Source organism: Lissotriton helveticus, chromosome 8, assembly GCF_964261635.1.
Source record: "Lissotriton helveticus chromosome 8, aLisHel1.1, whole genome shotgun sequence".
NCBI classification, from domain to species: domain Eukaryota; kingdom Metazoa; phylum Chordata; class Amphibia; order Caudata; family Salamandridae; genus Lissotriton; species Lissotriton helveticus.
Window position 1 is genome coordinate 793,822,479 of NC_136069.1, and position 24,053 is coordinate 793,846,531.

The window sequence follows — 24,053 nt, forward strand, 5'->3', positions numbered from 1 at the left end:
CATGAAGAGGAATGGAATGCCTTTTTCCACTCATTGGAGCCTTTAAAAACAGACTGCTTGTCATTGCTGCAAACAACTTAGATGATTGACTGCACTTGCATGCAAGGTACGTACAGCTGAATGTTGTTGACAGAGAGCAGAATCCTGGGGACCTTTGGGGGAGTGATTAAATGTTAATGAGTGTTTACAGTCTACTGTGTACTTTGCAAACAGCATGCAAACTAACTTCTGACCCAATCACCAGACCAGGAGGAGTAGGATTCTCCACTGGCCACCCTTGTGTGCACAGCTGATAATCCACACCCCTGTGCACACCCCTCCCTTAGGTGATAATGTGCCAGGACCTGACACCACACAGTGCCGCCACCTCTGCTGGGTCCTGCCATGATAAGTCCATTTGATTGCAGCCTCTAGGCACTTTAAATCTTCGGGTAGCTGCTTGGGAATGCATCCTTACTGGCACCACTGGCCTTCACTGAGGTTTGTAGAGCACAGCCTTAGGTTATTGACCAGTGTACAGAAGTGCAGACGTGAGTGTGCATCCTAAATTAGTGCACTGTTCAAAGTAAATTCATTCTGAGTGAGTGAGAAAAAGTATAAATACACCACTGGGCAGTGAACGCCTTCTAGGCGCTTCCAGCCTGAGGTAGATGTTCCAGTTTTCAGTGAAAAGCGCATATTACTAAGATCACTTAATGCGGTAAATCTGTGCTTGCTAGCACTACAAAAACATGCTCAATAGAAATAACAAGTGCGCTGCTTGGATAATTCACTGTTTCTCAATAATAAACGAGGCACCAGATAAAAAAGAAGTCAATCCTCTCTCCCTGGCATGTCTCACCCCACCCTCCTATGCGCAGATACTCCCTTCCCTAAGATAAGTTTCAAAGTCGACGGAGATATCGATATCACTGCACCAGTGTTCCCTGTGGATGCATGACGTTACAACACATACTTTTACAACGCATACCTTTACAACACATTTTTTACAACGCAACATCCATTACAACGCATTCCATTACAACGCATGCCATTACAACGAATTTTTAAAAACTACCTTTACAATGCATTCCATTACAACGCATACTACCTTTACAACGCATACCATTACAACGCATATCATTACATTGCATGTATGGTAAGTATTGGATAGTGTAGGGGTAACAATTACTATTCTAACTCCAGGGGGGTGCAACAGTAGAGTAAGTGATGGATAGTGTAGGGGTAAAAATTACTATTCTAACTCCAGGGGGTGCAACAGTAGGGTAAGTGTTGGATAATGTAGGGGTAAAAATTACTATTCTAACTCCAGGGGGTGCAACAGTAGGGTAAGTGCTGGATAGTGTAAGGGTACTATGCGATGTGATGGTATGCGCTGTAATGACTGCGTTGTAATGAAATGCGTTGTAGTGGTATGCGTTGTAGTGTCATGCGTTGTAATGGTTGCATTGTAATGGCATGCGATGTAATGGCTGTTGCGTTGTAAAAGTTTTGTTGTAATGGTAGTGCGTTGTAAAAGTTGCGTTGTAAAGGTTATTTCCCTCCCTGTTAGCTCAAAGAACATAGCACCATGCACCTGCACTTTGCCGTCCTATAAGGCATTTCCCCATTTGCGCTGCATCTCTTAAGAGAGCGACAGTCAGCTATCACCACGATCATTGGATCAACATCCTGGGATTTCATTTCTGCCAAATGTCTTAATCCCTCGTGCCTACGAAAAGTAATGTGACCTTGGTGTGTAATGTCATCTGGTGCTCATGTAAAGCACTTTAATGCCCTTGGTCCGAGTTCCTGCTATAATGAAACTGCAAAAAACATAAAAAGCTTCTCAATGTCTGCTGTCTCTTTGAACAACTTTCGACTTCAGGCACGCAATCTTTTAGTTTCTCAATGAATGGGTCTTTAAGAGAATGGGGATACTTGCCTTGGCACTGCTTCTACCATTATTTTAATCACTACAGGGGTGACTGGCACTATACTTTGGCACCATACTTTTCACGATTGTCTATCCTGACTTTGCATTGTGTGCTGACCCTGCACGTACACCTTGCATTTCATAAGGCATTATGGATGGTCCATGAAGAGCGGACACGTGGTTACCTTAGGTGAGGACAACAGCAATAATAGAGTCCCATAACCTTCTTTATAGAAGGAGTTGAAGAAAGAGTGCAATGTTTAGCAAGAGGAGCTTCTCAGATTTTCAGAGACTTCTATTAACCACTCAAAAGAAGGACGTGAGCATATGGAATGTGTATATATATCAATTGGATCTCTACTAGAATCAACATCAAGATTCATAGACATTTTCCTGATGAATTATGTAATGAAATTACCCTCTTATTTACGGGACACCATGGACTTTGTAAATAAATTGAATAGCATGAAATGGGAGATGGGTTTTCTCATGGCAACTATCGACGTCTCCTCGCTCTATACATCCATACGACATATGGATGGTATAGATGCGGTAAACACATTCTTGAAGGAAAGATCAATAAACTTTCTAGAACACTCTGCCATGCTAATCGAGATGTTGACCTACTGCTTGACACACAACATCTTCCTCTTTCAAGGCAATCTCTACCTACAACAACAGGGGACGGCAATGGGAACATCTTTTGCCCCCACGTACGCAAACCTACTGATGGCCGTCTGGGAAAAAGAGGTTCTGCTGGAAGAGAACAAGAAACATCAAAAGATAAAAAGCTGGTATCGATATATCGACGACCTCTTTCTAGTGTGGGACGGGAACCAGATAGAGTTACAGACCTTCATAGACTCTCTGGAAAACAACCGGTACATTCTACACTTCACATCAACCATCAGCAACACCAGTGTGATTCACTTGGATGTAGAAATGGAAATACGCAATAACAAACTATGCACCAAAATGTACCACAAACCCACATCCTGCAATAGTATTCTCCATGCCAACAGCGGTCATCCTTCAAATTTGAAGTGGAGTATACCATATGGAGAAATGCTAAGGGCCAAAAGGAACTGCTCTGAAGAAAAAGATTTGGATGTGGAAATAGAGAGATTGTTTGGCCGTTTCCTATCTAGAGGATACCCGTTGGAAGTTCTGATGACAGCAAAATCTTGCATGCACCTAAAGGATAGAGCGGATCTCTTGATCTCTCGGAAAGAACAAGCACACACAATGGGAGTTCAGGAGAAATCTGAGAAAAGAAAATTGGAGGAGTCAGGAAATAAAACACGTCTCATTATGGACTTTAACAACCAGAGTCAGAATCTGAAGAGGGTGATAAAGAAAAATTGGGAAATTCTCCTGCTGGATGAAACTCTTAAGGAACATCTAACACCCTATCCGAGTATCACCTACAGGAAAACAGCGTCCCTAAGAGATATCCTGACACAAAGTCATTTTGAGATCAAGCCGAAGGATAAAACGTCTTGGCTGAATACACCAGGGTTCTGGAAGTGTGTAAAATGCAAAGCTTGCGAGCATGGAAAGAACATCAAACAATACACACTCCAGAGTGGAAAAAAAGATCACAGACCACATCACCTGCGATTCAAAATTTTTAATTTATAGACTCAAATGCCCATGTGGAAGAGACTATATCGGGAGCACAATTAACAAATTGAAACTGCGGATCTTACAACACCTGCGTGCGATTAAAAACAACGACCCGAGTTATCCCATGGCGAAACATTTCAATGAACAACATCAAGCGGACTGTAGCAAACTAACATACTCAGGTTTGAAAATCGCCAAGATATCTGAGAGAGGAGGAGACCGCACTTTAAATTTAAGAAAAATGGAGAGCAGGATGATTCTCGGTATGGGAACAGAATTCCCATATGGACATAATTTGGACGCAGAGTTACATGTACATCTGGAAAAGTAATCAAGTAATAGAGATCAATGATGAGCTTTAAAAATCCAACTTCTCAGTAAGCATTGTATGGACATGAACTCATAATCAGTTATGAAACAGCAAGCCCTAGAAGACACGCACATCCAAAGGAGAAAATAGTTGAACTCAAGGGAGCGAATTGATTCACCTAGTTAAGGTAAAATATCTGCAAGACATAGAATAAATAAGATGAAATGCATCACAATGGATATGATCAACTCTTGTGCAGATGAAGACTCCCCAAAATTGAAAAGGACGCCATCTCTGAGGGAGGATATAAATGAGAATGCAATTATCCTTGAAACAAGAAGACATGGTAAACAAAAGAAAAAAACATTCTCTTGATGAGAGGAAGAAGTCTCTCTTTCCGGACATTATTATCTACTTCAGCACATAGAGCATAAATGGGAAAAAAGAGAATATAAGAAACAGGGGAGAACAAGAAAGAGAAAAGAAAAATAACTGAAAAGTCTGGACGTTTGCACATAATGAATTGATCAATCATTGTAACCCTAAAACCTTTAACTAAGAATAAACTCTTGTCGCTCCTCAGTAATCAATGTAGCAAAAATGTACTTTACAGAAATTTTCTTACTGAGAGGATCAACCAGCTTTTTGAAATGAACTTTTGAAATTAATTTTTGAAAATTAATTTTTGAAATGAACTTTGGAACTATGTACGTGATTTGCACCTTGGTCTATGAATAATCTCATTGTGAATGTAAATAGCACCCCTTTTTTAGGTACTTCACATTATGCACGTTGCACTTTAGAATCTCCTTCCTAAAACAGTACTTTACTGAAAACAATGAGGTGAACAGAGACAAGGTGAAAAAATGGCGACAATAATGTGCCGTGATATCACACTCAGGATTGGTAGTCTAGTTGTTTTAAACGGTATAGAAACTAACGAGGGTACTAAACACAGAGCACAATATAAATTGTCTAGACACAAGGGACTCTATGGTCCAGTTGAAGACTAAGGGGTCCATTATGATGTCGGGCGGATTGCCTCCGCCAGGCTGGCGGTAGCCACCGCCGGCCTGGCGGAGGCAATCCGCCCGACATCCATTGCCAAATTCCCCCCGCCATATTAGGATGGCGGGGGGGACCGCAGCGGTGAAAATCACCGCCCGCCTGTTTTCCGCCCCGGTGGCCTACCGCCCGCCGCAATGTTAAAAATGCGGGAAGCGCCCGCGGGCGCATCTTAATATGTACAACGGGACCCCCGCCCTTATGGCGGGTGGTCCCATTCACCGGTAGGATGACGGGCGGACAAAGTCCGCTCGTCATCCTAATGGACCCCTAAGTGTAGTCAAAACGCGTAAGCCGTCCTGTTGATAATGCACATGGTGTTTGTGGAAAAATAAAGAAACTTGAACTTATCTGCTGCTGTGGTGCAGTGACTTCTGTGGTAACTACGTGAACCCAGGGGATTCGAGGTGATATATATATATATACATATATATATTTATGTCATTTGCAGGGAATGTAGGTGTACTGGGATTCCTTAAGGCAATTATTCAACGTTGACTATGAGTGCTAACCGCCCTTGCAACATCTGTACCCACTACAGCTACAACAGCATGAGTACCACCACTGCTGTCTCCTTACCCATTACCCAGCAGAGCCGCTACCACAGCTGCCACCCCTGCTCTCGCCACTGGTGCCACTAATGCTGTTCCACAGTTGTCCCCCTAGAACTGTGGCTACCGGAGTTGTTCCCTCTGCTTCCATCCCTGTGGAGTTCATGGAAATGAGTGAAGAGGTAGCGAGCCACTTACAGCCATAGAACATCTTCCCCCACCACCCAGGAGCATGATAATGATGGCGAAAATGTGCCTGGAGTCATCAACTCCCAGTCTGCCTTCGCAGGCATCAAGAGCACCCTGAGAGGGCAGTTTAGGGTAATGGAGTGGTAGGCCAGGTTGGCACACCACCACCCGCAGGCGGAAAATTCCAACAGACCGATGGCGTCCACACAGACTGAGAGCCTTCAGATTGCAGAATGGCAGCTGGTAACCTAGTCACCCTTTGAAATACTGACTAGCTTCTGCATGTGCCAGGAAGTGTCCAACTTTTACAGAAGGAAAGTACACCTATGCAATACATGTGAAGTCCAGCCGTACTGCTTAATCTTCCAGGTGTCTTTCCCTCAAATATCTACCCATAGTTGGTTTTCTTTCAGGAACCAGGGGAAAGGGTGCCTCAGCAAGGTTATAAGTTGTCTTGGCAACGTGGAAGGGGCCCTGAGTTGTAGGTCAGTGGAAGTGTTTCCAAACTTCATTACCATACAAATTGTTGTCAGGTGTTGTAGGCCAGAGCTTGCTGAGCGACCAGAACATTTAGTGCAGAGGGGAAGAACAGCTGCACTAACATGTTGCCAGCCATCCTACAACAATTACTCCTCCTTTCTCTGAACTGATAATTCTAGTATGAATTTATATAAAGGACTTCAACCCCAGATGGGCCAGAAAGTTCTCCTTGAGCTGGTGTCACTGTGATATTTCAGAGTGAGTTTCTTGTGGGTGACCATGATAAATTGCAGGCTCTCCACAACATATTGGGCCTGATTTATTTAAAACAAAAATTCCGGAGGACCCGCTAAACCCTTGGATTTGGAGTTTGGCAGGTGCTTTCGCCCCACCAACTTCAAAGTTCACGAGCAGCCTCTGTGATTTGCTGCCTGCTAAGCTTGCAAAACAGCTTATACTTTCCATTTATCCTCCCTGGTCTAAGAATGTCAATATTTCTCTCTCTCAGGACATGTTTCCTGCCTGCTTAAAGATCTGACAGGTCACCCCAATTCTAAAAAACCAAATGCGGGCATGTATGACCTCAACAACTACCTTCCCATCACTAGTATCACCACACTTTGGTGTTATTAGAGAAAGTAGTACACCTGCAACTATGTAACCACATCAATAAGTTTTAACTACTAGATCCTTATTAATCTGGTTTCAGATCTGGTCATAGCATTGAAACGGCCCTGACACACATTGCCGTTGATGCTCTGAGAATGTTCGACCAGAACGTACCATGCCTGCTTATACTTCTTGATCTCTCCCCGGCCTTCGATACGGTCAACCGTGATAGTATGATTTACCTTCTTGAGAAGAGGGTGGGGCTATGGGGGCCCATTTTAAACTGGATTGCCACTTTTCTACATACAAGAGTACAAATAATCAAAGTCAATCTAAACCTATCTGACACTACTCCTGTCATGATGGGAGTGCCTCAAGTATCCCCGCTCTCACCCACTTTATTCAATCTGCTCATGAAACCCCTTACCGAACTTCTGAAGCTCTCAAACATTCAGTACCATATGTACATTGATGACACACAACTTTATCTATAAATTTCCACACCTGAAGACATCAAATTGCTCAACTGCACCTTACTGAATAGTAGACAATGGCTGACCCACAGTTATCTCATGCTTAAAACTCTCAAAACTAAATTCCTCCTGCTCGCACCCCATAATCACTCGGCTCTTATTGAAGAATGGCTTAAAGAACTCACTGCCCTCATCTGCATCCCTCATTTTATCGACTCCACTAGATTATTAGGTATTATATTAGACAAAAACCTAAATATGCAAGATCATAACAGTGCAACCACTAAGGTAGCAAACTTCCCTCTGAACATACTAAGGAAACTCAAGCCCTTCCTGCCTCCAGATGATTTTCAACTAGCAGTCCAAGACCTAGTAATCTCCCGACTGGATTATGGGAGTGTTACTCTCGCAGTCTTACTCAACGTAAAGCTGGTTCCACCAAGGGCCACACTGAACTGAGCTGCTAGGCTCATCACAGGATACAGAAGATCCGGCCACATTACTCCAGCTCTAAACCATCTAAAATGACTCCTGTTCGAAGCAAGAAACCAGTTAAAGATAGCTGGCATGATGCATAAGGCCCTTCATCATAACACCCCTATTTACTTGTCCCAAAAACTTAAACTATCTGGTGGGACACAGTCCTTGAGAAGCACTAACTCCCTGTTGTTGAAACCTCAGTAGTTAAACAAAAAGTCTACTTATAAGCACTCCTTCTCCAGTCTAGCCCCAAGAATTGGAACGCTTTGCAATCTGAAACTTGGACAAACTCCTCTACTACCTCCTTCAAAAGAGAAGTCAAAATGCTTCTCATGAACAAATTCTGTTAGGAATTGGGCATATAGTCGCTCTGTCTGTCTATTTGCATGTTATTCTACCGCTGTGACCCAATTCCACCAGGTCGATTGGTATATTGTATTCATAGTTGTATTGTTATTGCCTCCTACCTATGCCCTTTGACATGTTTATATGATTTATTCACTATATGTACAGCGCTCTGATACCCTGAAGGATCATGTTCAAGCTATTTAAAACTTAGTAAAATAAATAATGTCATTATCAAAATCATCAAACGTGTTGTCAGAGGGCTTTTTAATCATGTGTTTTCAGATGATTTTCACTTTATTGTTCAACATACATATTGTCATTGTGACTGAAACTTTTACAGGATAGCAGTAGGTTTTAAGGGATAACTTTTTAATCTTCCTAAAGTTAGAAACCACTGGTAGCCGAGCCTGTAAGAGTTTTCTTTGATTTATTTGCAATAAATTACTTTTCTGTCCATGTTAGTATATTGCTTTATTGTACTAATGGCATTTCTGGTTATATTTCTATTTTATTTGTATAGCCTCTCATTTTCACACAAACGAGTACTTCACGGCACTTCTCAGTAACTTAACATAAGCTTCCTTTCTCTTGATCTTTATATAAGGGCAGCTAGTGAGTTATGAATTTGGAAATATTTTCTTTGCTTTTACTTTTGATTCCTGTTAACTGGCATATTTAATTTTTTCAAATTCTTATTACACGACCAATTGCTTGAACTAGTAGCAGTGGGATTTATTGGGTTTGAAGAGTTGGAATCAAAGTCTGCATGTTTTAGAATGTAAGGCTCTTAAACTATGTGGAATTGGCATACCTATAATGCCTTGAAATTACCATTTTCAAATGTGGGACTTCAAACGGGTCTAGAGAAGAATCTGCAATTCCAGTTAACAATACTACTACTACTGCTATTACTACTACTACTACTACTACTACTACTACTACTACTAATAATAATAATAATAATAATAATAATAATACTATTTGTAATTGTCTGTGTTTTTAGTATTATTATTAATAATGTCAGTACTTGTTTGAGGACCACAAGGCAACCAGGTGTTATTAATCCTCGATCTTGGTGGTTGACACTATTTACCACTGGTGTCCTGGGATCCTTTCTACTAGGGTGCTGCATGCCGGGTTGTGTATACCCCTAGCAATCTTGATACTCATGGTAGTGATGGTGAGCGATCTAAGGTGTCTCAAGGTGTGGCGGTAGAGAATCAGGGCTCAAGCAATCATTAACAGGTGCAATAAGAGAATGTCCAGCCTGGTGCTTTTATTTTATGAAAAGAGAAGTTTAACGAAATATAATACAGTACATGAAGAAAAATGTGCACTCCTGGGATACACACTATTTGGTACGCAGAGAAACAGAGAGTCTAAAGCCTAATCACCGATGTAGGCACATGAGAGCAAAGGGAAGCAGTTTTCCTGTTTTCTATGAGCCATATTTCAGTCCATCATCCTTGATCAGGCAGTTTTCTATTCGGGTTGCAGTTTTCTTTCAAAGCCCCAGAAAAAGTATGTATAGTCAATTCAAAGACAATGTCTCTCAGGCGATGTTGTTTTACCTGATGATTGTGGACATTCGAGCTTCCAAGTGATTGTATGTAGCTGTTGTTTGCATGGAAAGGAGAGGCACCCTCACAGTCCCAGAGCTTGTTTCATTGGCTGGTGAAGACTGCAGCAGCTTGGTGAAGACAGGGGTTCCTGCCTTCGCATTGGGCAATTCTTTCACTATAACCCTTGGTGATGGAGCCAGGTCATCAGGTCTGACTACGACAGACAACACAGGGCCTCCATCTTTCTTTATGATAGTCGCTGGAGCTGGACCAGATGTACTAAGCTTATACTGGTGCAAGCCCTCAGATTTGGCCAATCAAAAGGCTTGCAACCAGCAAAAACCTTTTATAAATGTGTCAAACAAATTTTACTATACAGACAAACTTTTTCAGAATCACAAAATGTTTGTAGAAATGGTTATGATTTGGAATTTGGGAGGGTTGTGTGTTGGACGTGCTTTGCAAATACCAAATCGTGGTTTGGCTTTGTGATTCTGGTTGCCAACCTTTGATAAGTTACTGACTCTCAAGTTGGGATGGTAACTTATTTGCAGAAAGAAATGGCCCCATTGGCACCACTCCCCCTTTGCGAAATAGGGTGACAGCTTCACCCGGAGAAGGCCTTAGTCCAGGGAATCCTTGACAACCCTTAAACTCAATGAAGTGTTTCGAAAACTGAAAACTTTTATTTAAAGAAGCCCCGATCCTTTAAGGAAACTGAGCTTTTTTTTTTTTTAAAGGTTTCAATTTTTGAAATGGTGGTCTGCTGTCCAATGCAGTCCAACATGCTTGTTTTTGCAGCAAATAGGCGGGAGTTACAATTTTCATCCTGCCTAATGAATATTAATTAAGCATGTCGTTCTGCAACCCTATTATACGAATCAACCGATTAGTAAGTAAGATCACAAAATAATTTAGTGGTTGCCTAAATCCAGTATGCAAATAACAATAATGTATTGCTACCCCAGTTTTAGTACATCCTGCCCTAGATTTCTTGATCGTGTAATGAGGTTGGGAGACCCTTGGGTTCACATAGGCAGGCTTGGGACACACTCCTTGACAGTGTGCTTCTCTTGGGCCACTATGCAATACTCATCTAACCAGACTCAGCAGCTGGGCTTCTCCTCCTTATGCAGGCAGCTCCTATTGAACAAGACACTACCATAGGGCAGCTAGGCTCCCAGTTCCAAAGCAGACCCACAGCTTCTCCAGCTGGATGCTCAGATTTTAGGCAATGTCCCCTCTTCCCTGGGAGACTGGCTATCACCGATACTAGTCTCGGATCACAGCAGCTGTTATTTATTTATTTTATTTATTTCGAGGGTTTTATATAGCGCTGCTGGACCCTGGAGTACCAGAGCGCTTTACAACAGAGGTAGAACAACAAAATATAGGATAACAATAGGTGCAAAATTAGCAACGTGATACAGTATTGCAATACGTCATTTAAAAGGGGGGAATAAAAGGAAGGTAAACTTACAAAAAGGCGAAAACAGTTAAAAGGGTTATAAAGTTGCATTCAGAATGGAAGGGGGGATAAGAGAGGAGAGAAGAGTGGACAAGCTCAGTGACAGTATTGTTATATACCCCAATATTTTTTTTAATTTTTTTATTTTTATTGATATTATGTTGCAAACAAAACCATCTTAAATTGTTTACACTTTACATGGATGAAATGCATTATACCAGAATCCAAATTAAAGAAGAAAAAGAAGAGCACAACAGAAAAAAAAATAAAGCAAGAGATTATTTAGGTTATTTCCTCATGAATCCATTGTTGTAGTGGAGCCCAGATTTTCATCCCTAGTTGTTTCTTCTTTCTTCCTTTTGTTGCATATATAGCAGTTTCAAAATTAAATTTTGCTAATAAACGAGCTCTCCACGTAGAAAACAATGGTGGTTCCGGATTAATCCATTCCTGAGTAATACATGCCCGAAATTCGGCCATCATAATAAAGTGTTGGTGCTCTCTTTCTACAGTCTCTATTGATAGTCCAAATAAAATCAGTTCTGGTGATAAAGTTATTGTTCTCTCTGTGATTTTTTCAATAAAAAGTTGAATCTCTTAGATAATACTTCGTAATTTGAAACAAGAAAAAAACATATGTAGTGCATCTGCTCCAATCTGTGTACATCGGTTACAAGTTATACCAACAGTAGCCCCCCATTTCATGATTCTAGCTGGTGTGTAATAAAGATCAAACATAACCATATAATGTTGAGTTCGTGATCGTCCTCTAATTAGGATAGCATTGGCTGTCTTAATTGATTCTTTCATCATCAGGTCATTTACACCCAATTTCTCCTCCCATTCATGTTGGATCATTAAGAGATCGTCTGGAAGGAATGTTATAAAAAGGTTATAAAAAAAACCTTTTTTTTTTTTTAACGTAAAGATTCTCTATCATCGGGATCATTTTTAACCCCTGACGATCATTAAGGGAGAAAGATCTTAAAAAACTAAAAATCTGTAGATATTTAAAGTAATCATGAATAGTGATTCTAAATTTCTGTTGTAGTTCAGAGAAGGTAGATACAGTGATGGAGTTAGGCGAGTATAGATCACTCAGGTAGTATATACCACTATAATTCCATCTTTTCATCACCGCATCTCTAAATATGGGAGGAAAAGATTGTGGAGAATTTAAGGGGGTGTATCTCGTAATTTTTGGAATCCCCGCCAGTTTTTTTATAGTTCTCCATACTTTATAGGCTGCCAATATAATCTTAAATTTCGTTTTTTTATAGTAGCTTGGTTCTATTATTCTTAAAAATTGGTTATTAGCTTCCATACCTAGAACTAATTCATATATCGATGGGGAATGTGCATATGATATGGGGGTTTTGTTACCCACAATTAAAGGAGATATAAATGGATACACTGTGGCCAAATAATAAAATAGAAAATACGGAGTTGCCCATCCACCTCTATCCCTTGGTAAGATCATTTTTTTATAAGCTCTCCTGATGCCTTTATATCCCCATAAGAATCTTCCTGTCATTCTTTCAAGTTGCTTGAAATATTCAAGCGGGAATTCCAAAGGAACTGTTCTGAATAAATATATACATTTTGGAAGAATAAGCATTTTTAGCACATTGTTCCTGCCGTGTAAGGATAAACGCAGATGATCTATTCTTTCCAGAGTTGAGTTGGCTTTTCTCAAGATCGGAGCAAAGTTAAGATTAGGAATCTTCGAAATGGGAGTGGTTAATTTGATCCCTAAATAAGTTGCTTCGGAAACTATATTATTAAGAAGCGGGGGATTTTGACCCACGTAGATTATTTGTGTTTTAGATAGGTTTAATTTGTATCCTGAAAAAAGCCAAAATTTGCTGTTAATGCTTCGATTCTAGGGAAAGCCCTTTCAATATCCCTAGAGAGTACTACCAGATCATCTGCGTAGGCAAGGGCTCTATATTTGATACCACCCACTTCCACCGGAACTATGTGCTCATCATGATTTAATTGGTTAAGGAGGATATCGATATAAATAGCAAAGAGGAGAGGGGAGGATGGGCATCCTTGTCGTGTTCCGCGCTGGATAGGGAATAAAGCTGATTTCGCAGTCCCAATTTTTACAGCTGAAGTTGGGTTTTTATACAAGGCTCTAAAGGCGGTTATAATCTTTGGACCGAAGCCCTTTACACTTAATAGATCCCAAAGATAGGGCCATGCCACCCTATCGAATGCCTTTTCGGCATCCAATAGGGTGATCCCTATTGAGGTTTTAGTTCCCTCAGCCCAGTCCATAATAGCAATAACTCTCCTTACATGATCTGCAGTGTCTCTGCTTGGGATAAACCCATGTTGCCAGGGAGATATGATTGTTGCAATTATTTTTGATACTCGTGTAGCTAATATTTTTGAGTATACTTTACTGTCAGTGTTTATTAATGAGATTGGTCTGTATGACGCTGGGTTTAGTGGATCCTTATCCTTCTTAAGAAAAGTCATTATTAATGATTGGGCCCAGGAATCCGGTGGAGAGCCTCTCTGTGCTTCATGAAAAGTAATAAGTATGTCTTGTTTTATGAGATTCCTAAAAAGCTTATAAAATTCCAATGGTATACCATCCGATCCCGTTGCTTTTCCTATTGCTAGCGATGTTAGTGCCTTTTCAATTTCTTTTCAATTTCTTCCCAGGTAATTTCCCTTTCTAGATCTATTCTTTGATCATTAGAGAGAGATGGTAGAGCATTATCTCTAGCAAAGTTCATACATTGTTGTGATGAATAAGTATCATCTTTATATTGATATAGTTTTTGATAGAATTGGCGAAAAGCTTCCAGTATTAAATCTGGGTTATTATGTATCTGTCCTGTTGTATCTTGAATTGAATCTATTGTGTTAAATACTTCCTTTTGTCTGGTTCTCTTAGCCAGAAGTTTCCCTGCGTTTTCAGCCATCTCATACAATTGAGATCTATAGGTTGCTATTTTTTCCGGCAGATTAGAAGCAAATGATTCATATAAAGCAGCTTTATGGATTGCCAGGTTTGTTTCAATATCTGAATAATTTTTATTCAATGACTGATCTCTCACAAGCCTTAGACTCTGATGGTATGGAAGACTTGGAGGTACTAAGGGGGGACCAATCTCTATGGGACTTTGAAAAATCTTTTTCAGATCCGGGTCAAAACGGTCCAGAGAATTCAGATGACTCAGATCCTGAGGAGTCTCCTAATAGGCCAAGGCAAGAAGATAATGGGTCCACTTTTCCTTCTATCTCTACTTCTACTGCGCCTATAACAACTAAAGAAGGGTCTGATGTACCAGAGATAACATTGGAGGTTCTTTATCAAGTTATGTTGCATCACAGAGAAGAGACAAAAGCGGAGAATCTTCGTACTCAAGGGGCAGTAAGGAAATTGCAAAATAATTTGAGGAAAGTGATGAAAGTATCCAATGATACAGTAGTAAGAGTAACGGAAGCGGAAACCAGGATCTCTCAATTGGAAGATACAATGGCTCAACAAAACTCTCAAATAAAGGTAATGGAAGGAATAAAAGAAGATATCAACTGGAAGCTGGTCGATTTGGAAAATAGATCACGCCGGAACAACCTTCGAGTCCTTGGTGTTCCGGAAGGAAAAGAAGGGGCAGATCTACGACAGTATATTATAGAGCTTTTCTCAGAAGCCTTCCCTGATTTAAAACAATGGAGATGGGAAACTGAGATACAGAGGGCGCATAGATTTCCTTTTAAAAAAAAACGACAAGACTCAGCTTCTAAACCTCGTGCAGTTTTGATTTCTTTGAATAACTTTCTAGCTAGGGAAGCCCTATATGACCTGGCCAGGCTTAATAGAAAACGCAAGGGTAAAGATGTTGAATTCTTTGTGCGTCCTGATTACTGTCATGTTACAGTTCAGCTTCGCTGGCAGCTTCGCCAGCTTATTCCTCTATTTCAGGCCAGAGGAGCACAGGCATTTTTGTTAAATCCTGCAAAGCTCTAAATCATTTATAAGGAGCGCACTCATTTTCTAACTTCAGAGGGGGCGGCTAAAGAATTATTACTCTCATTATGAGGGAAGGGGGCAGAGCCTACTGTATTCTAAAAAAACAAAAAACAAAAGGGAGGGGTTTATATAATCTGTAGCCGGTTTCTAAATTAATGTTCTAATATGTTCCAAAAAGATTCAATATAAGTATAAGTCTAAGCATAATACCACATCGGTTCATGTGTTGGGGAAAAGATAAATTTTCGGTTTCTTTTCTTTAGGTATTGTGCTTATGTTCTCTTTTTTCTTTCTACCAGCATCAACTTTGTTTTCTGGTTTAGATTTTGACTAGTGTGGCATGATGGTTGTATATTTGTTGCTGGTAGTACACTGCTTAGATACTAAGTATATTAGCCATGGTGGGATGAATGGATCTGTTTTGGAACAATAAAAATGATGTGGAGCCACGGGACGCGAGATATGAAACGCCTATCACATCATCATGAGAGGGACTAATAAGCCCCTTTGCCCTGATGGTTTGGGGGAGGGAAAGTGGGTGGGTGGGCTCGGGGCGAGCTCTGGGAGGTTGGGGAGGAAAAAAAAAGGGGTGGCAAACGAAACCAGAAATTACCAAAAGAGGTTTATATGGAAATTTTTCTTTCAATTTGCTTTTCTTTGTTCTCTACTTGTTTATGATGTTTTGAGATATATACGGAGACACAATATGAATAATAAAATTTATGTATCCATATCTATTATATATTGTTTATGCGTGGAGGGGGGATTGAAGGGGGGATTGAATAATATCGACTGAATGGAGAAATTACGAATAGGCTCCTTCAACATATGTGGTTTAAATAATAAGAAAAAGAGGGGGGTTGCTGCACAAATTATACAGACTATGAAATTAGATATTTTATGTATCCAAGAATCACATATTATGTGGAATGATAGACAATTGTATGAAGACTTGGGGATGAAATTGTTAGTCTGCACGTCACAAGGTACAACGACAAAAGGGGTGGCAATTCTAATTAAAAAAGGTCTGGGGACGTTGATTCGTAATAAGGCAGATCAAAATGGGAGATGGGCGATAGTGGAATTAAAAATTGATAGAAAAATTTGGACCATTTGCTCGATCTATGCCCCAAACACAGATGATCCAAACATACTGCACTCCTTAAATTTAGAATTAGCCAATTGGGCTCCATCATTAATATTGTGTGGAGATTTCAATCTTCATATAGATCTTAATAGAAATCTACGTAATATTATAGACTATCAAGGGGCAAAAAAAAAAAATCATTCAAAGCTCTTCATTCTCTGATAACGGATCATGGCTTATTTGATGTTGCCCATGAAACAAATCTGTCAATACCCGGGTTTACTTTTTTCTCTTTTCCCCATAAAAAGTTTGTACGTCTTGATTACTTTTTCATTAAGAAGACACTATTATGTGATACTAAATTTGATTTATATCCACGAATAATAGCGGATCACAATCCTATCATAATTGAAATAAAAACCAGCCTATCAATCCCCAATGTAAGGCCCTGGACATTCGACCGAAAATTATTAGCTGACTCTGAATATGTAGACAGGATGGTAAAGTGGATAAAAGAATTTTTTGAAATTAATAGAGGAACTGCCTCGGTTCAGAATATATGGGATGCTTTTAAAGCGGGGATTAGAGGCGAGTCACTATCGTATGTTATTATAAAACAAAAAATTATACGAGAAAAGGTAGATCAAGGTTACAAAAATATCCTACTCTGGGAAAAAAAATTAGCAACTGCTATTAGTCAAAATCAATCAATATCAGATATTGATACCCCAATATTTGTTGTGGAGAAGTGCTTTGAGTTCACTTTTGAAAAGGGAGTAAGAGGGGATGTAGCGAAGGTCCTTGGGGAGAGAGTTCCAAATGGTAGGAGCATTACCAGAGAATGCGCGTGATTGGGTTTTTTGACATTTAAGTCTGGGTGGGATCAAGAGGAGGGAGTTGGTACTTCTCAGGGACCTGGAGCAACCTGCTTTTTTTAGTTTGTTTGCCAGGTAGGAGGGGGTGTTTTGGTGAAGAGCTTTGTGGGTGATACAAGCGGTTTTGTAAGCGGATCTTCCTTCAATTGGGAGCCAGTTAAGATTTTTGAGGACGGGGGATATGTGGTCAAATCTTTTGCAGTCAGAGATAAGTCGTGCAGCTAGATTGAGGACAGATTTATTCGGAGCAAGATGGGTTTTAGGAGAGCCGGTAAGCGTGGCGTTACCATAGTCAATCCTGGAGAGGACAAGCGATTGGACAACGATTTTGAAATCATCGGCTGGAATGAAAGGTTTGATTTTCTTGAGGTGGTGAAGGGTGAAAAGAGCACTTTTGGCTGTGTTTTTAATGTGGGGGATGAGATTGAGATTCTGGTCGATGCTGATGCCTAGGGATTTAACAGAATTAGAGGTGGAGAGGGAGCAATTGAGAGCTTTGATATCGTCGATCCAGATTTGGATGGGAAGGGTATTGTTTTTGGGGGTGAAAAGAATGATTTCAGTTTTTTTAGGGTTCAATTTGAGATGGTTGAGATGGAACAGGCTTGTACTCTAGTCAGGGTGTCATTGAGGTGAAGGATGTCATTGTGGGATTTGATCTTGTAGTATAGTTGGGTATCATCAGCGTAGAGGTGGTAACTTATTTTAGCTTGTTTGAGAATGAGGGTGAGTGGTTCCATGAAAAGGGTTGGGGATAGGATAGAGCCTTGAGGGACACCGAGGAAGACAGGTTGGGGTTTAGAAAGGAAGTGGCTAAGCTTGATTTGCTGAGATCTATTTTGAAGGAATGATCAGAACCATTTATGTACAGTGCCTTCCAAGCCAAATCGAGCTTTGAGAGTGTTGAGAAGGGTGGGATGATGTACAGTATCAAATGCCGCCGATAGGTCAAGGAGTATTAGCAGTGAGGATTCACCTTTGTCAAGGGAGCGATGAATGTCGTCTGTGATGTTTAACATTGCAGTTTCTGTACTACAGCCTTTTCTAAATCCAGATTGAAAAACATCAAGGAGATTGAAGGCGAGGATATGGTTCTCTAGTTGAGATAGGACACATTTTTCCAGGGCTTTAGAGAGGAAAGGAAGGTTAGAGATAGGGCGTAAGTTGTTACGGTCATTTGGGTCGGCAGAGGTGTTTTTCAGGATGGGAGAGATTTGGCCAAGCTGAAGGGAGGCCGGGACGCAACCAGTGGCAAGGGAGGAATTGATGATATTGGTCTATATAGGGGCAATGGTAGATTTGAGGTCTTGGACCAAATGGGCGGGAAGAGGATCCTTGGAGTGGGAGGAAGGTTTGAGTTTGGTGATGATGTTAATGATTGATGACTCTGAAACTGGACAAAATTCACTCCATGAAGCATTGTTTTTGGCTGTGGGTTCATTAGGAGGGGGGTGTGGATGAGCGGGGGTAGGAAGGGTTATAGAAGGGTCGAGAAGATTGGGAAGACTGGACGAGAGTGACTTAGGAGTGTTAGGGAGGGTGTGTTGTATGTAGGAGGGTTGGAGTGATGGGGGAGAGAGGAGAAGGAAAGTTCGATCTTATTGACTTTGTTAATAAAGAAGCTGGCGATTTCTTCGCATTTGTCAATAGAGGCTGATATTTTAGGGGGGCCAGTAGAGGTTTGTTTTTTAACAATGCTAAAGAGTTCTCTAGGTCTGTTTCTAGCCTGGTCAAGTTGTGACCGGAGAAATGAGGCTTTTTCGTTATAGATGTGTTTTTTGTATTGGGCTCTAGCAGTTCTGAGGAGGACCAGATTGTCAGCGGTGGGACGATTTCTCCAAATACGTTCAGATTGTCTAAGGGACCGTCTTTCATTATTGAGTTCAGAATTGAACCAGGATTTGGGAGGGTTGTTTTTTTGTTGTTTGAGTTTAATTGGAGCAATTACATCAAGGGCTTCGAGAATAGAGTTATTATAATGGTTAGTTAGGTCATTGGTGCTGTCAGAGCGAGGGGGAGAAGTAAGCGGGTTTTAATTGTGGATTCCAGTTCACCAGGAGGAATAAGGTGAAGGTTGCGTGTAGTTTTCTTAGGTAGGGTGTTTATGGGGGCGGGACGATTAGAGGGTCTGTTCACGTTGAAGAGGATGAGGTAATGATCAGACCAATCGACAGGAAGTATACAAGAGAGGGAGGCCAGGTCGTTGCTGGTTATGATAGCATCTAGGGTGGAACCTTTGTTGTGAGTGGGGGAATGGCAGAGTTGGGACATGTTGGTGATGTCCATGGTATTCTTCAATGTGATGACAGCAGGGTCATCACTTTTGTTCCAGTGGATGTTGTAGTCACCAAGGAAGAGATTCTTAGAGTGTGAGAGAGATGCTTGGATAATAAGGTCAGAGATCTCTTCAGAAAAAGAGATACAATTTCCAGGGGGTGGTAGATGGTATGCAGCCGAGTGGTGGGAGAGTCGTGCATAAGGAGATCTGCGCAAAGGTATTCAAAGGATGAAGGGTCTTGTGATTCGACAAGCGAGATGTTATGTTCAGCTTTAAAAATTAGTGCAAGGCCGCCTCCCGTTTGCTCTATTCTATCTTTCTTGATGATAGAGTAACCTGGGGGAATAAGCAAGTCGAGAATCGGAGTGGAGTGGGCGGTTAGCCAGGTTTCGGTTAGGAATGCTATGTCGATGTTTTCGCTGAGAATGGTTTCAGCAATCTCGGTGGCGTGGCAGGAGGCGGATCGGCAGTTGATCAACATGCAATGTAGGGGAGAGGGGTCAGGTTGTTGAGTTGAGGGACAGGGGGGACAAGGGGGGATAGGTCTCAGTTGTTGTGGAGGTCTAGGGGAGGTAGGAAGAAGGGGGAGTCTGCTTATACCTAGGAGAACTGGGATAGTAGATTGATGAGTAGAGTGCTTAGTGTCAGAAAATTGGTGAAAGAGTGGTGTAGCGGATGAGGGTAAACAGGGGGCGGAAGGTAAGTTCGTGAAAGGTTTAGTTTCAGAGGTTCTTAGGCAAGTATCAGGTTGTGGGTGGGGGGCGTGATGGTATTGTGGAGTGGGACGATTGAGGAAGGTTGAGCGGGTGTGGGACAGGTTGAGGAGCTATATGCGGGCGGAGAAGAGTTTATGTTGGTAGTCTCGTTTGTGGGGCAGTGTGATGATGGGTTGGAATTGGTGTTAATGAGCGGAGATAGTGTGTATTGGGAGGGGGTGGGAGAATAGGTATGGGTAGAGGCGATGGTATTAGTAAGGAGAGAGATAGCGTTTCTGAGTGAGGAGAGTTCAGAAACGAGGGATGAAAGGAGAGGTTCAGTGTAAAGAGGTGTCAAAGTGTGGAATGAGTTTGAGTTTGGAAGAACAGTATTAGTTGGGTAGTTGTATGGGTTAGGATTGTTCCGAGGGGGGATCAAGTGAGGAGTAAGGGGAGGAAAACCAGGAGAGGGAGTTGTTGTTGTGGACGGGAGGAGGGGTGGCATGGGGCTGGGAGATAAGGGAGTCGTAACATGTTATAATGTTGAGCGCGAGAGAGGTGAGTAGAGATTGGGTATAATCGGTGGGATTAGTTGTGGAGGGGGAGGGGGAGATCAAGGGGGGGGTAAAGTGAGAGGGGTGTGAGGGGATTCCGTACTAGTACTAGTGACGTAGGCTAGGGAGGTCAATAGTGGGTTGGAGGGGGTAGGGTGGTTGGAAGTAGGAGAGGAGGGGGGTATTTCTGGAAGAGGTGAAAGGAGGGTAGTGGAAAAGAAGGGAGAAGACGGTGATAAAATTTGGGGTGATTCAGAGGAACGAGAAATGGGTGCATGGGAAGTGTTGCGGGGTGATGAGCCGTGGGATTGAGGCGGTGAGTGGGTAGGGTTCAAGGATTGTGTGAGGGATTGGGAGATAGTGCTAAAGTGTTGTTCAAAGATATCGAGATTATTTTCTGATGATTGTATGAGAATGGTTCCGGATTTGAAGATGGAGATATCTATTTCACCTGGAAAGGATGGGGACGGCGTGGTGGAGAGTTTCAGGCCATATGGGATTTTGCGTGAGTTAGATATAGGGAGGTGACTAAGAAATAGGCTTTTCCATTTAGATGGGCGTTTGGTGAAGAAGATGAAGTTGGTGATGAGTGAGGAGTTGGGGCTGTTGTGATGATCTGCAAATAGAGTTTCTGGGTGGAGGCAGAGAAGTTTGTGCTTGAAGTTTTTCTTGCCATGTTTGGAGAGGTGGGAGGGGTAGAGGATGACCAGGATTTAGGGCCGATTTTCGAGATAGGTGAGCTTGAGGTCAGGGGGGGAGAGAGAGGGGTGGCATGATTCAGAGAATATGGAGAGAAAGAGTGCAGGTCAAAGTAGAGTTCAAAACTCCTAGCGGTGAGGATTAAGGTAGAAATACCTAGCGTAAAATTAAGTGGAAAACCAAGAGAAATAGAGCATCAAATGAGGCTAAGCAGGTAAGTAATAAGAAAAAAAAGTGTAAAGCAAAACAATAATATACGTCATAAGGGTTGAGTAGAAGGAAGGATATATCTTAATTAGACAGTCCAGGAGTTGAGAAGTTAGAGATTGACGTGGATCTAAAGCAAAGTTAGATAAGTACAACAGTAAAATAAATATCTAAGCGATAAATTACTAGTGAGCATATAATGGCAGTATGCGGTGAGGATTAAGGTACAATACCTAGTGCAAAATTAAGTGGACAAACAAGCGAAATAGATCATCAAAGCAGGATGAGCGGGTAACTAATAAGAAAAATGTAAAGCATAACAGTAATATACGTCATAAGTACAACAATAGAATAAATATCTAAGCGATAAATTACTAATGAGCATATAATGGCAATATAGGTTATATAGGATAGGTCAAAAGTCAGTTTAGGAGGTGGTAGGGGTAAGGTGAGGAAAATATTGTAGTAGTTTAAGTAAAGAGGTTAGGTATGGTAGGGAGGTAGAGGAGAAAATTGGAAGGAAGAGTGAGGCAATGTATATATATATATATATATATATATATATATATATATATATATATATATATATATATATATATATATATATATATATATATATATATATATATATATATATACACCCATATATATATATACAAATATTATTATTATAATTTTTTTTTTAGGCAAATAGGGAACAAATACAGTAATAAAGTAATATAATATACCCAAACATAGATTAAATAAAGTGCATATAAAAGAATTATGAGTTGCAGGGAATAGGTCAGAGGTTAGTTAGGGAGGGTGAAGAGATGAAATGAGGTAGTTGGGAAAGAGGGTGAGAATGGTTGGAGGGCATAGTGGAATAGAATACCATTAAGAAGAATAATAAATTAAAAAGAAGCGATGGAGAAAAGATAAATGAGGAGAAATGCGGAGAGTGGTATTTAGGAGAGAGATAGGAAACAATGAGAGATATGGGAGAACGTGTACAGTGTAGAGATAACAGATGTAAAGTAGTGATCAGGGCTACCTTTCTAAGATGGCCGCCGAATTAGTCGAGGTGCAGTCAGTCCTTTATTAGTTTCATTGATTCAATTTGGGTCAGTGGATAGAGGATAGTAGAGTGTACAAAATGGATGTTAGTGTGATTCATTTTCATAACTTCATCTTCTTTCTGCAGTTCAGACATTTCTTTCTGTAATATGATGGCTCTTGTACAGACAGTGATTGTGCTGGTTCCAAGCCGGAGTGCCCATAGTATGAGCACAATAGGTGTGAAGATCTGCACATGGCTGTCGTCATCCTTCCTGGATGGGCCGTGAACGACAAACGGCCCAACCTCTGCCTAGAAACTTCCCACCCTCTAACAACAGAATCTACTGATTCATCACATTCCCCTACCAGTATCCAAAGTGTACATTTTTGGCATTCCCCAGTGGACAGTGACACATTAAACGCTTGATTTCATCAGTGATGTCATTAATTATGTCATCAATGATGTCATCAGTGATGTTATCAATGATGGCATTTAACATGTAATGAGTGATGTAATAAGTGAGGTTATAAGCAGTGCATGGCTGAGGTGCAAGTTATAATTAGCTTAGTGAACTATCATTTCAGGGTTTTTGTATTTAAAAAAAATAATTTCCATATTTTATAAGGCCTAATTATAACGTCACTTTAACCTTTGTTTTTTTTCAGTGAATTTATTGGCTTTTTTAAATGTAAAGTAATGTAGTTAAATGTTAATTTTGGAGTCCTTTGCGTAAAAAATCGTATTTCTTCAAAGTGCAGTGAACAATGGGTACTGATTAGAATTATAATGTTTGGGTGTACCATCACTTTATAAATTGTCGATAAAACAATGGACAATAGTGTGAGGCCAGTGGATTTAAGTGACTCTTGTGATAGCAGCTGTAAACACATAATTATGGCTCTATTATATTTGCCATATCATTTGCAGAAGTTGCATATTTCAAAAAAGTTTTGTTTCTAGCTCAAGTGGGTGAAAATAATAATGCCAGAGAATGTGCTGCATGAGCAGCTTCTTTGTTGCTGCATAATGTTGATAACTTTGCTACATAATTTAGATAACCTTGTCGCATAATCCTATTGGCCATGACAGAGGTAACATCCTGCAGAGTAGTTTGGCAGCTCTCATTAAGATGCTCAAGTCAGTATTTAATAGGGAACCATGAAATGTTTCCATAGTTCCCACTTTCTTGTAATGTGCAAAGTTTGCTTAAAGGTATACATCTTCTGTCTATCTGCAATGACCGTTTATGCAAATCAAATCTTCACAACTAATACTTTTTTTATCAGGGGTGTTCTCTTTCTCCATGTAAATATCCCTATATGATGCAGGTCCTGTAATCCAAAACATCTAGTAATCCGAATTGCCATTTTGCACCATGTGGATTCTTTTTCACAGACCTGTTTTCCTTGGTACTTTGTTCTTTATATAGGTGCATTGGCACTTTATAGGTCATCTTGTGTTTTAGAGCAGAGGTGAATTTTATATAAGATTTCTTTTTTAACCCCTGTAATATGCTTTGACTTTGTTTTGTTTCTGTGATATGTATTTTTGT

At 40.7% G+C, this 24,053-nt stretch overlaps 1 protein-coding gene across 1 annotated transcript in view; it reads left to right on the forward strand.

The window, feature by feature from the left end:
• The window catches only part of DHRSX (dehydrogenase/reductase X-linked), a 984,710-nt gene that overhangs the window by 739,099 nt on the left and 221,558 nt on the right, over positions 1–24,053 (forward strand). The gene's annotated exons all lie outside the window — the stretch shown is intronic.